The sequence below is a fragment of the Gambusia affinis genome, linkage group LG14 (genome assembly GCF_019740435.1).
Source record: "Gambusia affinis linkage group LG14, SWU_Gaff_1.0, whole genome shotgun sequence".
Taxonomy (NCBI): Eukaryota; Metazoa; Chordata; class Actinopteri; order Cyprinodontiformes; family Poeciliidae; genus Gambusia; species Gambusia affinis.
Window position 1 is genome coordinate 20,768,509 of NC_057881.1, and position 18,965 is coordinate 20,787,473.

The 18,965-nt window shown below is 41.0% G+C and overlaps 2 long non-coding RNA genes across 2 annotated transcripts in view; both read left to right on the forward strand.

Moving 5' to 3' along the window:
* The window catches only part of LOC122843633, a 33,053-nt gene that overhangs the window by 4,861 nt on the left and 9,227 nt on the right, over window positions 1-18,965 (forward strand). The window lies entirely within an intron of this gene.
* LOC122843634 lies at window positions 15,287-16,105 on the forward strand. The gene is made up of 3 exons (XR_006372751.1): window positions 15,287-15,485; window positions 15,685-15,794; window positions 15,886-16,105. It is a non-coding gene; the product is annotated as an uncharacterized LOC122843634 (long non-coding RNA).

The following is an 18,965-nucleotide window of genomic DNA, read 5'->3' on the forward strand; positions in this document are numbered from 1 at the left end:
GTATGTCATGGACAGATGTTAGCAATTGGGTCAAATTTAAAACTTCAACAGAGTCCTGAGACTCTGAGCATTTCTCTGCTAGCTCCAGATTCCAAGAAGCAATCGTTTCTCAATAGCTGAGAGTCCAGACACTCTGTGCGAAGTAAAACATAGAACAGTTTTCACAAGGGTAGGAACTCCTTAAACCCAGAAAACTCTTAGTAGGCATGATAAGACATTAAAATAATAAAAAATAAAAATAAAAAATCCGACGTGCCTTCTAACCAAATCCAAATGATGACACTTACTGCCTAACCCTGCGATTTATCCTAAACCACTGTTCTATCGCGCTTGACTCTGAACAAACTCCTAAACATAAATTGTTGTATATTGATTGAAGTGACGAGTTTTCTCCATCTGTTCCTGTACTCACAAAGTTCTCCCCTCATCCAAGGAAACACAGATCATTAAAATAAATTTCTGCTAATAAGTGTGTAAACAGGGTATCACAGGAAGCGCTGGGACGGTGTGTATGGGCGGTGACCAGCTTGTTTGTGCGATCCTGCTATATGTGCTAATTAATCCACGTTAGCAAGTCACTTTCCGTCCCTCCGCGTGGGCACACGCACTGTTTCCCGTCATTTCTTAGTTAACGATTTCGTCTGCTTGCGTGTCCGAGAGCCGAAAAGTCAAAAGTGTGTGTGTGTGTGTGTGTGTGACACGTGATGCATTCAGAGTTCATAATGTGAGTGTGTTCTGGCCCCGTGTTCTGTTTAAATGTCATTACATGAGGTGGGGCTGACTCTTCCCTCACAAACATGCACACAACTCTGCTGTCCAGCTCTTTAAGCTTATATAAGCGCCTATGCGCTACAATCAACAGACGCAGGAATAGACCTTGTAAGTGGCTTAAACTGAGTCATGGAAACAAACACAAAGACTTCTAGATCAATGAATGAGTCTTGTTTTGTTTTTTCCATTTGCTTTGGAACCTGAGGGAGAGTGTTGGGCTAATCATCCGACTTCCTTTAAACAGCAGCAGAAAAACCTTCTGAACAGAGTTTAATTCGATTAGTCTTACATAATAGCGAGCAACAATTCAATCAGATAAATAATTTCTTAATTTAGCTAGCAGGGAAAAGCTAGTGACCTGTCTCGGTCCTGCCAAGGGCAGCTCTTATGTAAGGGGTTTTTGCACAGTCTGATGAGTCGGTAGTAATTCCCTCGTTCCCTATTTGGCAGGTGGCTGAGGATGACACAGCACAAAACTGCTGCGTCGCGTCGGTCCGGAGCTATTTTGAGACGCCACTTGTACTCGGCTGCTCGAGTGCTGTTTGTATGTGATTCACGTTGCCCACTCCTGGGCTGCCTTCTCCTTTCGAAAAGTATTTTAATGTGGACGCCTTGGCGGACCCAAGAGACTAACAGGTTGCAAATTGAACTGGAGTTTAATAAATGACGAAATGTTGTCTAAGCTATATTTGGAATGTAGGAGATAGGGTGAGCAGAAAGACAAAACAGTTCTATTAATCATGCTGTGTTGTTCTTTTTGCAGTCTGGGGGGATTATAAACTGGAATGAAAGTGTTGTGCAGACATGATGAACACCAACGCAGCTTTAGCAAACCGGACTGGGGGATCAGTTCCTGTGTATACTGGTCCTTTGTTCACTAATTATAATAGGATGGAGCAGAACATGAACTAAGAGTTATAAGCGTTTTGTGCTTTTCATTATAATTTAGTTGATTTACTTATAATTTAGTCTAATTAAGTTAGTTTTAACTTGTTCTTGGTAGTTTGTATTAGTTAAATTTAGCTTGGTTTTAGTTTTTTTTATACATTGGTTATTTTTTAGGTGCAGAATTAAAAAAGGTCAAAGTATTGGATTGTGATTACAATGGATATTCAACAGAATATATCATTTTCAGAAAGTGTTTTCAATTATTGTTGAACAACCAACTTTTGCAGCCATTTTGCGCCCTAGCATAAGTGCCACCAGGAGAAGTAGGGAGCGCCTTTACTGACGGAATTTTTTTAAATTTTGCATCAGTTTGAAAGGCTAATAAATATATTCATAAACACAAAAATATCCCTTCATTTTTCTGTTTTTGTGGGTTTTATAAACACACAACAGAGTTCCTTCCAGTTAGTTATAGTTTTCCCTCATTAATTACCGTTTTTATCTATTTCAGTTCACAAAAAAAAAAAAAAATTATAATAAGATGACAATACTGGAATCACTTTTGTTATTTTATTAGTTTGAGTTAAATATAATAACCTTGAGTGGGATTTCGTTAAAGACTCTCACTGTGATTTGCTCTAATCAAAGGCGTAGAAATTGATTTTAAAGTATTTTATAGGTTTTAATAGGTTTTCTTTCAGGACTGCCCTACATTTAACTCCCTGTTTGTAGCTTGTACTCGTAGTTTGTGGTGCCGGAAAATTGATCCTTTTGCAAGGCACTGAAGTTACAAGGTCAATTAAAACAATGATCATCAAGAAGCACTACGTACATTTTCTCATAGAAGCAATGTTTCAATGTACAGAGGGACGGGCCGACGACTTGTCAGGGTAAATCGTGTCTCCCGCTCCCCAGGGTGCGGTCGAGACCAAATTGACGACACAACAGCCGAGAAGCAGGGTCGTGATAATGATATGATAATTAGGAATAAAACACGGTTGAAACCAAACGTGGGCCTGGATGCATAATCACCAAGGAGTCTGGGGCCCGTTTCATCCGATGTATGCTAATTCAAGGCATGTGAAGGCATGGTAATGTGATATCATTTTGTATTCAGGAGAGTAATTCCTCGGTTTCCACATGAAGCCCCGCCCCCTACGTGCCCCAGCATTTGAACCTTTTTCTGCATACCTCAGCACTGCCAAGATGTCAGGAACATTAGTTCATTCAGGGCTGCATATGAAAGTGAAAACAACACCCTCTCATCTTCAAAAACAAAGAGTGTACTGAATAATGATTTAGGTGGAATTTTCTTTTAAAGAGAAATTTTTTACTCTGCTACTAATTAGCTACAAGGTTGACCATCAGTAGCTGCAGTGCAGAACAGTTAATATCTTGCTGTTGAGACATTGTTCTTCTGATAAATGTTAATCTAAATGAAAGCTTAATTTCAACCTCATTGAATATATAAATTCTTCAGCCAATGTTTTAATCTTTTTTATACTGTTTTACCTTTAAAAGGGGCAGTATTATGTACTTTCTGGCATAGAGTACAATTTTGTAGCACAATTAAGTAACTATGTTAACTTCAGTTGTTAAAAAAATGCTACATGAAATTTGACTTAAGAGAAATGTGATTTTGTAATTTAACACCTTGAAATTGAAATCCGTCTCTTTAAGAAACTCCAGCTCTTTCTGAAACTCTGCCTTCAGGAAGTCTTCACAATATCGCTCCTATATTAACCCTTTAACAACGTTTTTAACCCAGCCGATAGAGAGTGCTAATAGCTGCTGGCTAGTCTCGAGGAGTTTCGTGGCAGAGTTCAAGAGGAAGCAGCTTCATGGAAGAGCTATGTCTTGAAGGCGGAGCTAGGTCCAACCAATCTGAATGGTTGCCATGGAGATCAAATGATTTATCAAACATGCATGAAAGAATCACAGCTACCCTACAGGTCTGTTTTTGATGAAGGAACAACATTACAACAGTATAGGCATATATGAAAAAGTTCATGGGATGTGAGTACCTTTTCAAGGCAATGTATTACATTCATGCACACATCTTTACTCAATGTATGCTAATATATTTTCACAGAAATGATGACGGTCATTTTCAACCAATTCAACCAGCCTTTTCGTTTAAAGGAGTGAAAATAAACCCATGCTAGGTAAGTACGTCAAACTTTAAAGGGACAATAAATGTCTAAATCTAAGCTAATTTTCATCTTCAGGTTACAAAAATAGATATACAAGACAACAATGTTGCTGAGGAGTAATGTATAAATGATTTCCACAGAGCCATTTGTTCTAATGAAACGTCTCCTTAGCGTTGTGAATTAATGCAGCTCTGACGCACAAGTTCAGAAATGAGCTGTCGGGGCGACGTGTTGCATGTTTCGTCGACTCATACAATCCACCGAGCTCGTCAAAAGTAGGCCGTGGCACGGTCGCCTGCCGCTCTGCGCAGTGTAATATAAGTGAACAAAGAGTGTCTGAAAGCACGCCCAAGGAGAAGAAAAGAATGGTTTAATAAAAGCACAGACGGGGAGGAAATGAGAGGAAGGTGGGAGCAGCCTTCCTAGGAGACTGTGATTAACATTTGATTGGCTGTCACAGTTAACTCCAGCCGTGCTCTCGGTGTCCTTGGAGGAAATGCAACGGCTGATTGTTTAGGAAAGAAAGCAACGAGCTAGAAAAATCTAAAGCTACGCAAGAGTGTCGTAGAGCAGGGCGTGAGAGAGGGGGATGGGAGGACGTGAGGAGAGAGCGAGAAGGAGAGTGTTAATTAGCAGGGGGAAAAAAAATCAGCTCAAGTCTTTCGTCTGAGTGTCGGCCATATGGATTCTGCTCCACTCAGCCATTTCTGACCCGCAACGACAACAATAATTAACAGCACACTGTATACAAGAACTGATGGTTTACAGTACTATCATGTTTGTAATTTAGAAGTCAGTTTCATTAATGGAAATTATAGGCCCCGCCCATATAATTTTATATGGAGACGAAAAACAAAAACGTGAGCATTCAAGTTCGAACAATTAAAGACAAAAAATTAAAATTGTTGCTAGCAATTAAGAAAAAGCAGTGTTGGCGTTCATCATCCTCAGTCATGAGACGAAATGTTGGCAACTTATTCTTCTTTTTGTCATTCAGACATTGGAACGATTATGGAATGCCTACGGTGTCACATACGCATGAACATTACACATATTTTACACCTTCGCACACTTTTAACGTGCACATTAGACATTGTTTGTCCATTAGTTACGCATGGCAATTTGATGCCTATTCGACGTGCAAACATCACGTACATTAGGCGTTGTTTGCGTATAAAGTCGTGTCAAAGTGAACGTGGGAGCAGCTACATGTACATGTGACGTTTCTGGGAAAATTGTAGTCTATGATTTTACAGAAGAGCTGAAACACTCAACTTCCGATGAACTGTGCGATGCTGTCAGAGCTCTGGTGGATACGGCTGGAAAAACCACGTCATCCCAGCACAAAAAAACGATTTATTGAAAAACGTATTTTAAAAAATCTGACGGGTTTACATTAAGCAAATTTCGTAATTCCCATTTGTGCAATTTTATGGCCAATGGAGACGCAGTTACTGTCTCAAAAAGGAGACAGTAACGGCTCCGAGCCACACACTGAAACACGAAACCGGCATTTTGAAATTTCCCCTCTCTGGAACCTGTTTTCAAAGGTTCTGGTCTCCCAAAACGTCACATCCGTGTGCACATCTCAGCCTAACCGTTAAAAAAAACAAAAACGTACTCTACTCTTTGTGTGGGCGGGACTTTAATGCAGTGAGCTACTGGTCATCTTGCAGTCAACCAAAGGCAAATAGAGCAATAGTATAAGTGGATGAATTCCTTTACCAACCACTCTAACCACACCTTGTCGGTTGTCTCTGTGTTTTAGTGGGAAAGACCAAGATTTGGAGTCAAACCTCTGTTGTTACTTGCCAAGTCAAGAAGTTACAGCCCCAGGTTGACTTTTCATTCCACTTCACAATAATTCTCTACTTTGCGGTTCTATATCATATAAAATCCCTCCAGGAATCCATTAAACTGTGCTGTAATTGTGAGAAAATTCAAGGGGTATAAATTTCTCAGTGCTTCTCAGAGCATTAAAATGTCTTTGCTGCTCATGCCCAGGCTATTTTTTAAATAAATTTTAATTCACCATGTAAGTGTAGTACTTAAAAAAAGCAAAAGAAAAAAGAAAGGAAAGTCAACACTACAACTAGAAAACCAGGTCTAAGGATTTTACACAGCACAAGTCAGTGAAAAGTTTTCATTACAATAATAGCAAAGGAAAGGGAAGTACCTCTGTTATGCTAGCTTGACTATGACAACTTTAACATGTAGATATGCTGTGGAATTCATTGTGTTTCGGATCAGTTGAAAAAGCACTAATTCTGACAGATAGTCAGTAGAGCAGATGTTTAAATTAGCTAGTTTACCACCGCAGACTGTCACTTATTAATAATCGCAAAATAAACCTCAAGCCTGAACACGTAAAACTGTAACGGACTGAATGTTCTTTTTCTTGTGTGGGAAATGTTTGCGTGTTTTTTGATGTTGAATCTTGATATGGTAGTGGTACTGTTATCAGTTATCAGTCAGTAGCTGACAAAGAGAGCAAGAAAAGAGAAGAATATGAGTGGTTTTGAGTTGTTCCTCAACAGCTTCTCTGTGTTATTTTCCCTTTGCTGCTAAATTAAAAACACCTACATGTCCAGATTAAATTTTTAGATTATTTTTTCCCTCTACCAGGGGGTCTTTTGTGGGCTGTTGTGTCCCTTATTCGAAAGTAGGCTGACAGGAAGGGGGGAAGACATGCGGCAAACGTCGGCCGGGTCCGGGAATCGAACCTGCGACCGCCGCGTTGAGGACTGAAGGCCTCCAAATGTGGGTTGCTCTATCCCCTACGCCACCACACCATAGTCCAGATTTCATTTTGTTTGACTGTGGCAGTGGATGGTCAGTCTTTTTGCCCTTCAGGTATTTATAGGTATTTTGTTTCAAGTCCATCAAATTGTTTCATCTGGACAGTCTGCCTGTTTTTAAAAATAAAGCTAAAAGCTAATTTCAAAGAAAGATGCTTATTTTCCTGTGAGCTTGTGCACATTGGCATCGAGATTAAGACAACTGTCCAGTACCGTCCGTCCAGGTTTTTTCCAGCCTGGTCCTGAAATGTTTGTTCGCGCCTCTGCTCATGTCTGTAGAAAGTCCTGGAAGCAGTTTTTTCTTAACACTACTGTGACAACTAAGTAACGGCTCATCAAAAGTTGTGGAACAAGAAGTACGTAATGAAAGATACATCATTCATTCGACATCAGGTTAATATTTCATGACCAGCGAGGAGAAAACGATGCCCCGAGATTCTCCCTCAGTCTGAACCAGGGCTCAGTGGAAATCAGCAAAGTCTGAGGCAGCAGATCACATCTGTGCGTGTTCTCCGTCTTCCAGACAGCTGTTCCTGGGGAATCTCCTCGGCAGCCCCCGAACTCTTAATAGATGTACTGGATTCACACTACGTTGGCATTTTATGATGTTGTGGCCGTTTTGATGTCTGAGCTTCTGTCGCCCGCGGTAACGGTGCACCAGAAAGCAGAAGGATCGTTGGAGAAAGATGCACTGCAGCATCTTGCCGTAGCAGCACGATTCACAGTTTCTGTTTGCCCACTCAAAGACCGTCCAAGTCCGACAGAACAAGCTGTGCTCCCTTTCATTAGGCCGCTAATGCCGCCGCAATATTCTGATGGAATCAATTAAACGCCAAGAGAGCCAAATTGTGTTTCTGTTCCAGAACCGTTTTGGGGTTTCGGACAGACCGAACACGACATTGCAGCTCTTCTTGACATTCTTTGAGGGAGTGATGTATTTAAATGTTAACAAAAATTGTGTTTTCACTTCCTCGATAAAACTGACATCACTCAGAAGACCTGAAAAGAAACTGAAAATGGTTCAGCATAAAATGCATTCTTTTTCTGCAGAGAACCAGTATTTTATTTTCTTGGGTTAGAAAATAAATTGCTTGGACTGAACTGAAGACGATAAAAGATTAATTTATCTCTTAAGGCTGAAGTTGTCTGCCATTTCTCCAGCTTGGTTCTGTTTCTCTGTGTGTGTGTGTGTGGGTGTGTGTGTGTGTGTGTGTCTGCGTATACTTGCTGTCCTGGGAACCGTCTGCTGAAAAGTACAGTATTTGCATCATATAAAATAAGCAGGGGAAGCCAATCTTGAAAAGGGATTATTATTACAAATATACATAAATAATAAAAAAAAATTAAAATATATATTTTCTTTGCAAAGGTATCAACGATTGATATAGCGCTATCAATTGTTTGATAGAGCTATAACTCAACACTGCATGTTAGCTAGCTAGCTAGTGCACTGTTACAACTTGAACTGTCTGCTAGCTAACTAGATAGCTAGATTTTTTCAGATAGATAGATAGATAGTCTCACTAACCTTTAAATGAATTTATTGGAGCTCATAAAACCATTTTTTTGCCAAAGTTTTTTTTCTTTTAGATTTTCTCACATTAAAAGAAAACCTGTTCAGAGGCTAAGAGGCTTTTTTCACTTTCTATGGATATGGAGAGTAGAAAGCCAGTCTAAGTAAATCTTTCTGAAGTAATAAAAACATATGAAAGAAAGCAATCGGCGTGAGAGGCTGATGGTAAGAAAAGAAAATTCACGTATTAGATGGATCTGTCTGGCTCAACGGTTGTTATTCTCTACTTTCTTGACCAATAGGTCTGCGTTTGATGAACGGGCCATCGGCGCGTTCCGCTGATGCCGTCCACAGGCCACACTCTCCTGGGTGGGTGGGTCTTATCGCAACAAAAGGATGTAGAGCACAATCGATCGTCCTTCCTGTCGTTCTGAGTCACACCTGCTAAGACATCATAAAGAGTGTGTGCTGTGTGTTTACACAACCTTAAATAAGCATCGATTTCTTGAATTTTGTGCTGCGACTAGCAGCTTTCACTAGAGGACGACCGACTGATAAAAAAAAGGGAGAGACCATTGTGGCAGCAAAATAAAGGTTGCTAAGCGACACGTTATCTGTGAAAATCTGAGCTATGTGTTTCTTTAAAAAAAAAAAACAACCACAAAAAAATGGGACAAATGTGCCATTGTATTCATGGTGTGCCTTTTAAAAACAGTGCTACATTATTAGGATATTACATGTTATTATAAGTAGCTTGTAAAAACTTTAATCAGTATAGATTTTCTGAATGTCACCTCTTGTATAAAAATGCTGATGTTTGGACATGCCATGAATTAATTGTCATAATATCTCAGGGCTGGGTGATATGTCTGAAAAACATATCATGATATAGGCGTTTTATAATCACTCAATCTGCGACCGACTGGTGACCTGTCCAGGGTGACCCCGCCTCTCGCCCGGAACGTTAGCTGGGGATAGGAACCAGCAACCCTCCTGACCCCATTAGGGACAAAGGGTGTATAGAAAATGGATGGATGGATGGATGGATAATCACTCAATATTAATCATTATTGATTAGAGTTTTGTTATAAATATCTGAAAACTTCCAACCTGGTGACGTGACCTCTCCTGTTTTGTCCACAGTTTTCACTAAATACCGTCGTTTTGTATTTTTAAGCAGTTTTGACGCTTGGTGGCGAAATCTTAAACGACTCCTTCACCAGTTACTCAACAAGTTGTTGAGAGGTAACCAAACAGTGAGCGAGTAGGTTGATGCCACCAACCTTGCTTAGCTAGCCGTGACAAGTGAAGCTGCTAGCTAAACAGCTGTGCTTAGCTAATGGCTAATTGAGTCACTAGCTAAATAACCTTGCGGCCGACTAAGCAAGGTTGTTTAACTAGCTGCTTCACTGCTAGCTAGTTGAGATTTGCCAGCTAGCATTCTGGGTAAGGCTGTGGGAATCTATTGAAAGTGATCACATGTCTATCGCAATAGTTACTTATAATCACAGATAATAATCTGGATGTACAATACAATAGTGTTGTTGTTCTCGCTTGACAAAGGTAAATAGTCAAAAGTAGATCTTAGCTAGAGGTAATAGATGAACCACATCAGAAAATAGATAAAAATAGATGACAGTTGAATTTACCAGTTTTCCTAAAATTGTTCAGCTTTATTGTAACCATCATTGGACTCTCAGGTTTCACCTTCCCCCTTCTTATCTGGGAAACCTCCATCCCTATGGGGGTGCATGAACATTAACCCAGCATGAGAGGAACTCTCTTCTCATCTCAGCCCACATCCTCCCCATGCAGCGGGCGCCATATGCTACAAACACTCTCAGACCCCCAGACCCAAAGACACCAACATGCACAGACTGCAGACTATGCCTTCAGTTGTTAGCTGTTGTTTTTTCGTTTTTCATTCTTCTCTGCATCAAGAAGGGTTTTCTCTTGGTGTTGCTATGACGATACATTGCAGCAACCGGGGAGCACAGAGATGAGTAATGAGGTGTCACGACAGCACCATGGGTTACTAGTGACCCCTCACCCCGGAGGGTGCTGAGAACACAGGTAGTGAGGAAAGCAAGGGTGCAACACTAATCTTCCCTTAAAAGCTAATCTCACGCCTGGCTGTTTACAGCCCTCTAACTGTATCTGGGAATAAAAACAGGAGTTAGCGGCGCCGGATAGCGGCCAGGAACAGAGACAAGAACAGGATGGAACACAAGTGATCATACACAGTCGATTGCTTGCATTAATAAAATAGCTTAAAGACATTTTTAGTGTCGTAAAATGGAAAAACAAAACTGGTTGTTACATTTTGATGGGCTCATTAGGAAGTACGGACGGGTAGGAAATGCCTTGCAATAGCATTTCTCTGTCTCTGGGCACTATACATTTTAACGTGGTTGGATGGGGGACCCAACGGCGTCCCTCAGGGCCCTTTTTAGACGTGTCCCTTCAACCAGCACACCAGCTCTGCAGCAGCTCGTTAGTGGCGCTTTGGTTTAAATCCAGAGGTTGAGTGGAATTATTCGACCGAACTGCAAAATTAACAAAATCTTGCCAAGCATTTTGTGGTCTAGTTTCAAATATTTTAGTACACTGGAAATAAGACAAAACTAACTTAAAAGTAACATTTCAGCAAGATATACAAGCTTGTTTTAAGTCAATAATTCTTCAGTATACATAATTTAAAAAGGACTAGTTCCACTAGCAGACTGTTTTGAAAATGCGTCATAAGTTTAATGGTTTTACGAGACGAGAGCACATTGTCAAAGCTTCACTTTGACCATCCAACCACCCATCCAAATTTTGATATCAGATAAATATCATGCAGTAAAAAAAGTAGCTTTCAAGTGAAAACATCCTCTAAGGAAGGAAAAAAACTATCCAACAAACCACCGCGATGCTATAGGAGGAAGGTTTTTCTTCCTACTTCAGTCATTCATTACCAGTGATCGACCACAATTGCTTCATGCTGGCCTGATCCAAAGCAGAACAACAAGCCCACCTTTGATGAAAGTATGAAAGTTTCACAAATTGAAATCACGAAAACAAATCTGCTCAATGGGAGCATTCCAATTTTGTAAAAACTCTGTAAAGCGTTTTTTGGGCTAGGATTAGGTGGTGGTTCAGTCGTATCGAAAGGAGTATATTCCAATGGAAACACTTTTATTCGCATCACTCAAGTCATGTGATCAACAACGGGGTGTTACTACTGGCGAAAAGGACAACAGGAAGTGGTAGGAAAATAATGGTGCCGCATGTTTTTTTAATGATTTATCGCGTGAACAAACTTACTGTATTTCTTATTTAATGGAAACACCCCAATTGTGAAATGATTTTTCGACATTTGCGAAATATTAAAAATGTTTTGCTCACATTTGTAAAGTAAACTCGGCCACTGCCAGTCATCACAAACACCTGGTTGGCACAAGCACCTTTTAGGTTTCCTGGGCAATTACTTTCTGTTTGTTGCTGAAAACACAACAATTGTTCATTCATGTGCTGAATTTTGCATGAACTCATACAGTAGTATCTCTTACTAATATTGAAACTTATTTGAAGATCTGGTACCTTTAAGTGTGGAAAAACAGGCAAAAAGACCAAATCTGTACAGGGATCAAAACCCATTGAATAAATAACTATTTAATCTGTTTCATGTGTCTTCCTGGGATTCTTTTCAGCACTTTTTCCATGCTAAATTGTCTCACCTTTGATCTCTTTTCATATCCTGTCCTCACTGTTCCCCCTTCCCTTTGTGGCTGTGCATCCTGGTGAATCATCCGCCTAAGATGAAGCTTGCTTTCTTTCTCTCCATCTCTCAGTGCATTATTGATCTGAGCAACGCGAGCAGCCACAAGAGCTCTGCGTTTGCGTAAGAGTGTGAACTGAATCAACCTCCATTCCATCCAGATTTAATTTCTCTCAGAGAGGGATCGTAAATTTAACCAGGAGTGACTGAGGGAAGCAGGTGTAAAAAGGCTCTCCTTCTTTGTGTCAAGTGCAACGACGACACGTCACGTTTTATGCCGGCGAAGTGTGAGAGTGGCTCTTCACTCCAGCGCAGTTTGATACGGTCACGGCTGTATTAAGGCTGCAACGGAAGATGGCTTTTTAAGCAGTTTTGTAAAAGCAGGTGCAGCACAGCCAGTAACTCCACCACGAATCGCACAATTTTCTGGCCCGAATAAGGCAACTTTAAAAACAGATTTCTTCTCCTTTTTGCTTTCCTGTCACTCATAAATGTTTAAGGTCATCAACTTCAAAATACAAAATTTTGTTATCAAGTGAAAGTACCTTAACCATCCTATGTAAAAAAAAATAAAATAAAAAAAAGGTAATGACCTAGCTTGAAACGTAGCTGCAACGTTGCTTTTAAAGGGGCAGCATTAACTATGTTAACTTTCCAGTAACTATGTTAACTTTAGTTGTAAAAATGCTACACGAGTCAAATATGACTTGTGTATATTTGAGAAATTTAACTTCATAATTTAGTGCCTGGAAATTGGGCCTCTGTCTCTTTAAAAACTCCTGCTCTTTCTGAAACTCCGCCCCCAGGAAGTCACCACAACTCCCAGGAGGAGCTTTGCCCTGGAAGGCGGGGCTAGGTCCAACTAGGCGTTTTGCACAGACGAAAGGTTGCCATGGGAGATCAAAGGGTTTCTCAAAGATGAAAGAATCAAAGCAAAACTTCAGGTTTGTTTTTGATGAAAGAATAATATAACATAATGTAATGCTCAAAAAAGAGGTAATTGTTTTGTACTGCTTCTCTTTTAAGTTGGTTGAAACCAAAATCACAGTAGTCTATGAGTTTTAGTCTAAAAAAAGAAAAGAAACAACCTGAAGGCTTATACTTGCCCACACTATCTAGTACTTAAAAATCAATATTAAGAAATTATTTACTTAAAACAAACTCCTGAATCTGGCTGAAAAGTTACTTGTAAGATAATTTTGTCTAATTTCAAGCTTACTAAGATATTCGCACCAGAAACTAGTCCAAAAAGACATTTTTCCTTGACATCGAGAACTTTTGCTGTCTTATTTGAACATCATCCATCCAGTTAATTGGAAGATACTCCTTACTGCTCAGCTATCACAACATGTTGCCAAAAGTTAAGGAGGATTGCAAGTTTAAATCAGGGAGTTCGCTCAAGAACATAAACAGTATTTCATCAGCCGCAATGATGAAATACTGTTTCTGATGCTGTAATGGTTGTAAATCTAGAAATCTTACTCACTATAAGCAGTTTTTGCATTTAGCACCCTTTTCTTTTCTCAGGTTATTTGTCATCAACACTTCTGAATCTCTAAAGCCTAGAGTGGTGTGACAAGATCAAGACAGTATCAGAAAAGTTCCAATTAGAAATAAATTTTTTGATACAAGCAATGTGAAAATTGAGGTACGACCTTAAAATACTCCTGGATCTGTACAAGCCCCCCCTTCTCCGCCCCCCGCCCCTTCCTCTATTTTCCATTAATTACAAAACATGGAAATACTCTTGAACTAATCACCAGTTATTTTCTAATTGAGCGACTAACATGTATAAGTGCACTGGTTTGTGCACCTGCACACATCTATCTAGATGGCAATTACTGTTTCAGAGAATCCCTAATTGATCCAAACTGGTCATTGCGTAAGCTTTGGCGCTTGCAGAGCGAACCCACTGCCACTTCAAATTGCTTTAATAAAGAAAGACTTGTCCCAGAGCAGTAGGAGGCAGTGGGCTTCTGAGACGATGCAGATGCCGGCCTATGATTAATCACCACAAATCAAAAAGACCCCAGTCACACATACGAGCTCCACAAATCATAAGCAGGCTAATAGCAGAGCATCTTGATTGGTATTTTGGTTTACGGCTCGTCATTTTGTGAGCCAGGTTTCACTGAAATGCTTTCGCTTCGGAGCAGTCCGGTGAGCTGTGCTATTGTGTCCCATTACGGTTAAACGCTGGCAGCAGGCTATAAACACGTCAAATAAAGTCGAATTTATCTGTAGGAAAGATATAACTATTGTTTTGTTTTACAAGAACATTAGGAGATTCCACTGAACCTCTGGAGGACAACTGATCGCATCGCTAAAAGGTTTGGGTAATAATTCAAAGTGTCTGTAAAAACGCTCTGTTAAGTCTCACTCTGCCTGGTTCGGTTTTAGCCAAATTGGGTACAAGCCTGGATACATGGTTGTGCCGTTTGTAAAGCCACACAGTAAAAAAAATAAATTAACAGCAATAATTTGGTTTATTTGATCTATGATAGAGAGAAAAAAATGTTGGTGTTCATTTTTCAAATTCATATTTTCAACATATTATTGCTACATTTATAAATGTCAGAGTTCCAAGCAAAAATATTTTTGGTTGGAAATATTGGCTACTTCTTGTAGCAAGAAGCTGCATCCGCTGTGAAGCTAGCTACTGATCTTATTAATGACAAGTCGAAGCCGGTAACTGAGAGACCCAAGAATACTCACTTATGTTAGCTTGATGAGCTACTGGACTGCCTCCTCCCTCTGCTGGCCGTTAGCACATACAGGCTAGGGTTAGCACTGGATAGGCTAACAGCTAGCATAAGCATCTTGCTGAGAAGTTACTTGTAGGTTAGCTTTGTGCTATTTAAAGTGTGCTAAGAATTTCACACTAGAAACTAAACAGAAAATACATTGTAAGATTTTGTGTTTTGTAGTGTTGGACTTCAACGTCCACAAAACAAAAGAGAGAGATTGTGTCTTTCCTTGTGTCTTCAGCTCCACTGGGCTGAAAATAATTTTAAAAAAAGACACAATTTGGAATCACTGTTGTTTGAAAGTGTGCTGCGTTCGTGAACGGGCTGCAAACGATGAGGGAAGTGAGCACTTTTCCTCTACTGGCTGTTCAGTCAAAGAAGAGAAAAAGGCAACAGTCCCAGTGTAACCTTTATTTGCCCCAACATTAGGAGTGTGGATTACAGATGGAGGCATTTGGCACGCTTCATGAGCACACAAATTACACACACACACACCCACCCACCCACACACACACACTGAAGGATTTCTCTCAGGAGGGAAGCTGTTGGTCACAGGCATCCAGCTGAGGAAGTCCCCCTATCACCATATGTCAGCTCCATCCCTGTAAGTCAACCGATCTTTTCTGTTCCTTACCAATCACCTTCGGTTTGTCAAGCTGTTTCGCAGGTACTTCTCTTCAGTTGTGGAGGAACCGTGCCCTGTCGCTGCCGTGGTAACACCATCTCTGTGCAATCAGACACTCTACGGAGGCAAGACTACTAATGTGTGTGCAGAAGTAACTGGAGAAGCCAACGTTCTACAACACTTACTCCAGGAGCAACAGCAGAGCTTTGTCTCAAATGCCAATTTATTAGGTGGGAGAAAAACAGATCTGTTGTCTGATCCAGGTTTTCCAAATGTAAACCTTCGACTACTGCTACTCCTTATCGGGCTCCTGTTTCTATGGAAAATGACACATTTGACCACTTAGATCCAGTAAATCCCTTTTGCTGTAAACATTTTTTGGACATGTCCAAGAGATTCTCTGATGTGGGTGTTGCAACTTATCTCCAGGACACTCTGCAACTTTAAAAATCCTACAAGACTTGACTCCTCTCCAGCGGGCAGAAGTGGCTTACTTTGGGCTTTAGTCTCTCGCGCGACACGTTGCCTGGTCTGTCAAGGTTCTCATTTTCACTGAAGCTTTCATTATATTTTGGACATTATTTTATTTCGAAGATGATCAACTTCTGCTTCTGTTCTACTTCTTCCCAGCAAAGACGCGAGGAGGCTCTCCCAGGGTTTCCCTAACAGTGTATTTGCTTTGCTTGTTCTGGAAGGGAAAGCTGCAGCACATGGCGGACAAGATGGACTCAGTCAAAAATCAGGAAATGTTTGTTGAAACTGCATCTGTGAGGAAGATGAAGTTACCAGCGTGGATTTCAAAGGAAGTTCTTGAAGACTCTGGAGGAGCTGCGTACTCTAGCGCTGCTCTCCTAACAACACAATTGAGCTCTACCTGTCTGAACCACATTTGTGTCAGATTATTTTAAAATAGTGCTAAAGATGGCTAAGTTGGCACTTGGTGCTTAATTTAGTCGAGGGAAAGAAAAAACCAAACTTGGTGTTGAGCTACTTAATGTTTCTTATTCATTGGAGGTGGGAGCTAGCGTGTATGTTTTGGTAATAATGGAGGCTGGGACGGACTAGAAAAGGCTTACAGGGGCAGTAAGCCTTTTTTTTTGTTTTTTTTTTTGTTTTAAGAGTCACATTCTCATAATCAGTTGAGTTGTAAGGATACTTTGGGATTTTCATCAATATTATGAAGTCGGAGGCATGTTTTCCTTTTTTTTGTGGGGTATGGACAACACAGAGGTACTGGCCAAGGGACATATTGAACTTACAGTCCATCCATTCATTTTCTGTTCACCCTTGTTATTGGGGTCAGGAGGGTTGCTGGTTCCTCTCCAGCTGCATCCCGGACGAGAGGCGGGTTCACCCTGGACAGGTCGCCAGTCTGTCGCAGGGCAACACAGAGACATACAAGACAAACAACCATTCACACACACACTCACACCTAGGGAGAATTCAGAGAGACCAATTAACCTGACAGTCATGTTTTTGGACTGTGGGAGGAAGCCGGAGAACCCGGAGAGAACCCACCATGCACAGAAAGACCCCGGACCGGGAATCGAACCCAGGACCTGGTTGCTGCAAGGCAACAGCTCTATCAACTGCACCACTGTGCAGCCCTAAACTATTAATGTACTGTATTTAGCATTAGCGTTTAGTGAGTAATTTCCAGCCCACAACCTTTTAAATCCAGCTCTGAGTATCATTCAATAGAGGTGGAATTACAACAAACTGCCTAAAATTAAAGGTTTTTGTTGTTATTGAAGCCAGAAACAACAGCAGCACAAAAAAGGAATCCATCTGAAGAAAAGCTAGCAATTTGCTCACTTTAAAAGCAGCAACTCATTCTCGAGCCTGCAGATCTCTGAGCTCAGGACGAAGACCACAACAGCTGCATTTAACGGCGCCGGCGTCATCCTCCTCAAGGTGTCCCAGCTGCGGGCTGACGTCATCGGGAGCACGTTCCGCACTCTGGACGGTGAAGTGCGGCGCTGACGTGAAGACGTCTAGAAGAAGTGTCCAGAGTGCCGCCGGAGAGCCGGTGATTCCTTTTTTTGCATCTCTCTCCTGTCCAATTTGTGTCCAATAATCTGCTCCGGCATCGCTATGGAAACTGAGAGGCCGCAATCAAGCGAGCGGCCATAAAAGCATCGCCTAAGCAAAAATAAAAGGATAATAATAATGGAAGGTAAAAGGAGGGTTAACACTGTTAACTCTGGAGGGAATATGAGGGGAACGAAATACAAGTGATTATTGTTTTTTCCTTCTTTTTCTTTGGCATTGTTCGAAATGAAAGATTGGAACAATTAAGTATTGAGTTTAAGTGCAATTTAGGATCCTCGACAATTTGAGAGTTATTATTTCTGAGACAATAAATGTGAAGCAATCAGTCATCCCTAATAAGGCTTTGATTGGGAGCACTTCAGAGAATAAAGGCGAAATCATCTTAAACGTCCTTTCATTGGCCGGGATTATTTCAGCCGGCCTGGTGTTGCTTTGTGTCGGGCTTTTACAGTCTCCTCAGAGCTAACACGCCTTTCAAACGCCTTCTCACGCCTCCTAAAAACAACTATTCCTACTGTGCCATAATGAGACCTGAGGAGGAATGCGTTTTCAATCCAACCCCTCTCTTCTCCCCCGAATGTCAGTTTCTGAGCTTTTTGTGCATGTTTTATTTTATTTCATTTACTCTTTATGCACTGAGAAAGAGCAACGGCCACACCCAAACTGGCAACGAAAGGCTCCAGCATCCCGGGATGCCAGATCGCCATAACTTCACCCTTTCAGACGAACGGGCAGGGCGATCAAATCCGGAGCGACACCTCCCTCACCACGGTGAGCAGATCGGTGGCGCAGTGGGGCAGACTGATGTCCAATGCGCCCCAGAGGGGTGTGTGTGTGTGTGTGTGTGGGTGGGTGTGTGTGTGTGTGTGTGTGTGTGTGTGTGTGTGGAGCAGAGACAGACTGGCAGCTTTCTGCACCCAGCTGAGAAGCAAGGAAGAAGAAAGAGACTGGGGGTGAGTAGATGGAGGGAACGGGGTGATAAAGGTGGAGAGAAGCCAAAGGCAATATATTATGAAAGAATGATGACAGAAGATGGAAGAGAAAAGAGAAGAGGGGGAAGAATCGGGCGGGATGAATAAAAAGGTGATGTTCCACCTTAGAAGGTCCATTTTTCCACGTTTATCCGGGAACAGAACCAACATTTTGGTCACTTCAATTTGGCTTCAAAGTGTTTTGGCCTCTTCCAGCTCCTGTGACTCTCCATCAGTCTCAAATTAAACAGAACTTTTTTGCTCCGTCCTCATTGTGGAATGCAGTGTCTTCCATTTTGTCTTTTGTTTATAACCTACTGAAAACATGAATTTATAAACATGCAGTATCTGAATCTAAAGGATAATTAAGTCCAATTTTTGTAGGAAAACTGTGAGAGAATCATTATTTACACAATTGCTAAAATGGTTTTGCATTGAAAGGAATGTAACTTTGTAATTTAATGCAATAAAATTGTGACTGTCTCAAAAAAAAACTGGAGTTTCTGAAGGTGGAGTTTCAGAAAGTCATCACAACATGGCTGGTGGAAACCCTTTAGCAGCGTTTTTGCCAGGTTTTGATAGAGCAGTAGCTCCAATAATGAGCTCAGCTGATGAACAGTTCCACCAGGTGGTTGCTAATTGCTCCTGGCTAGTCTGAAGGAGCTGAGTGGGGGAGTCGCGGTGGAG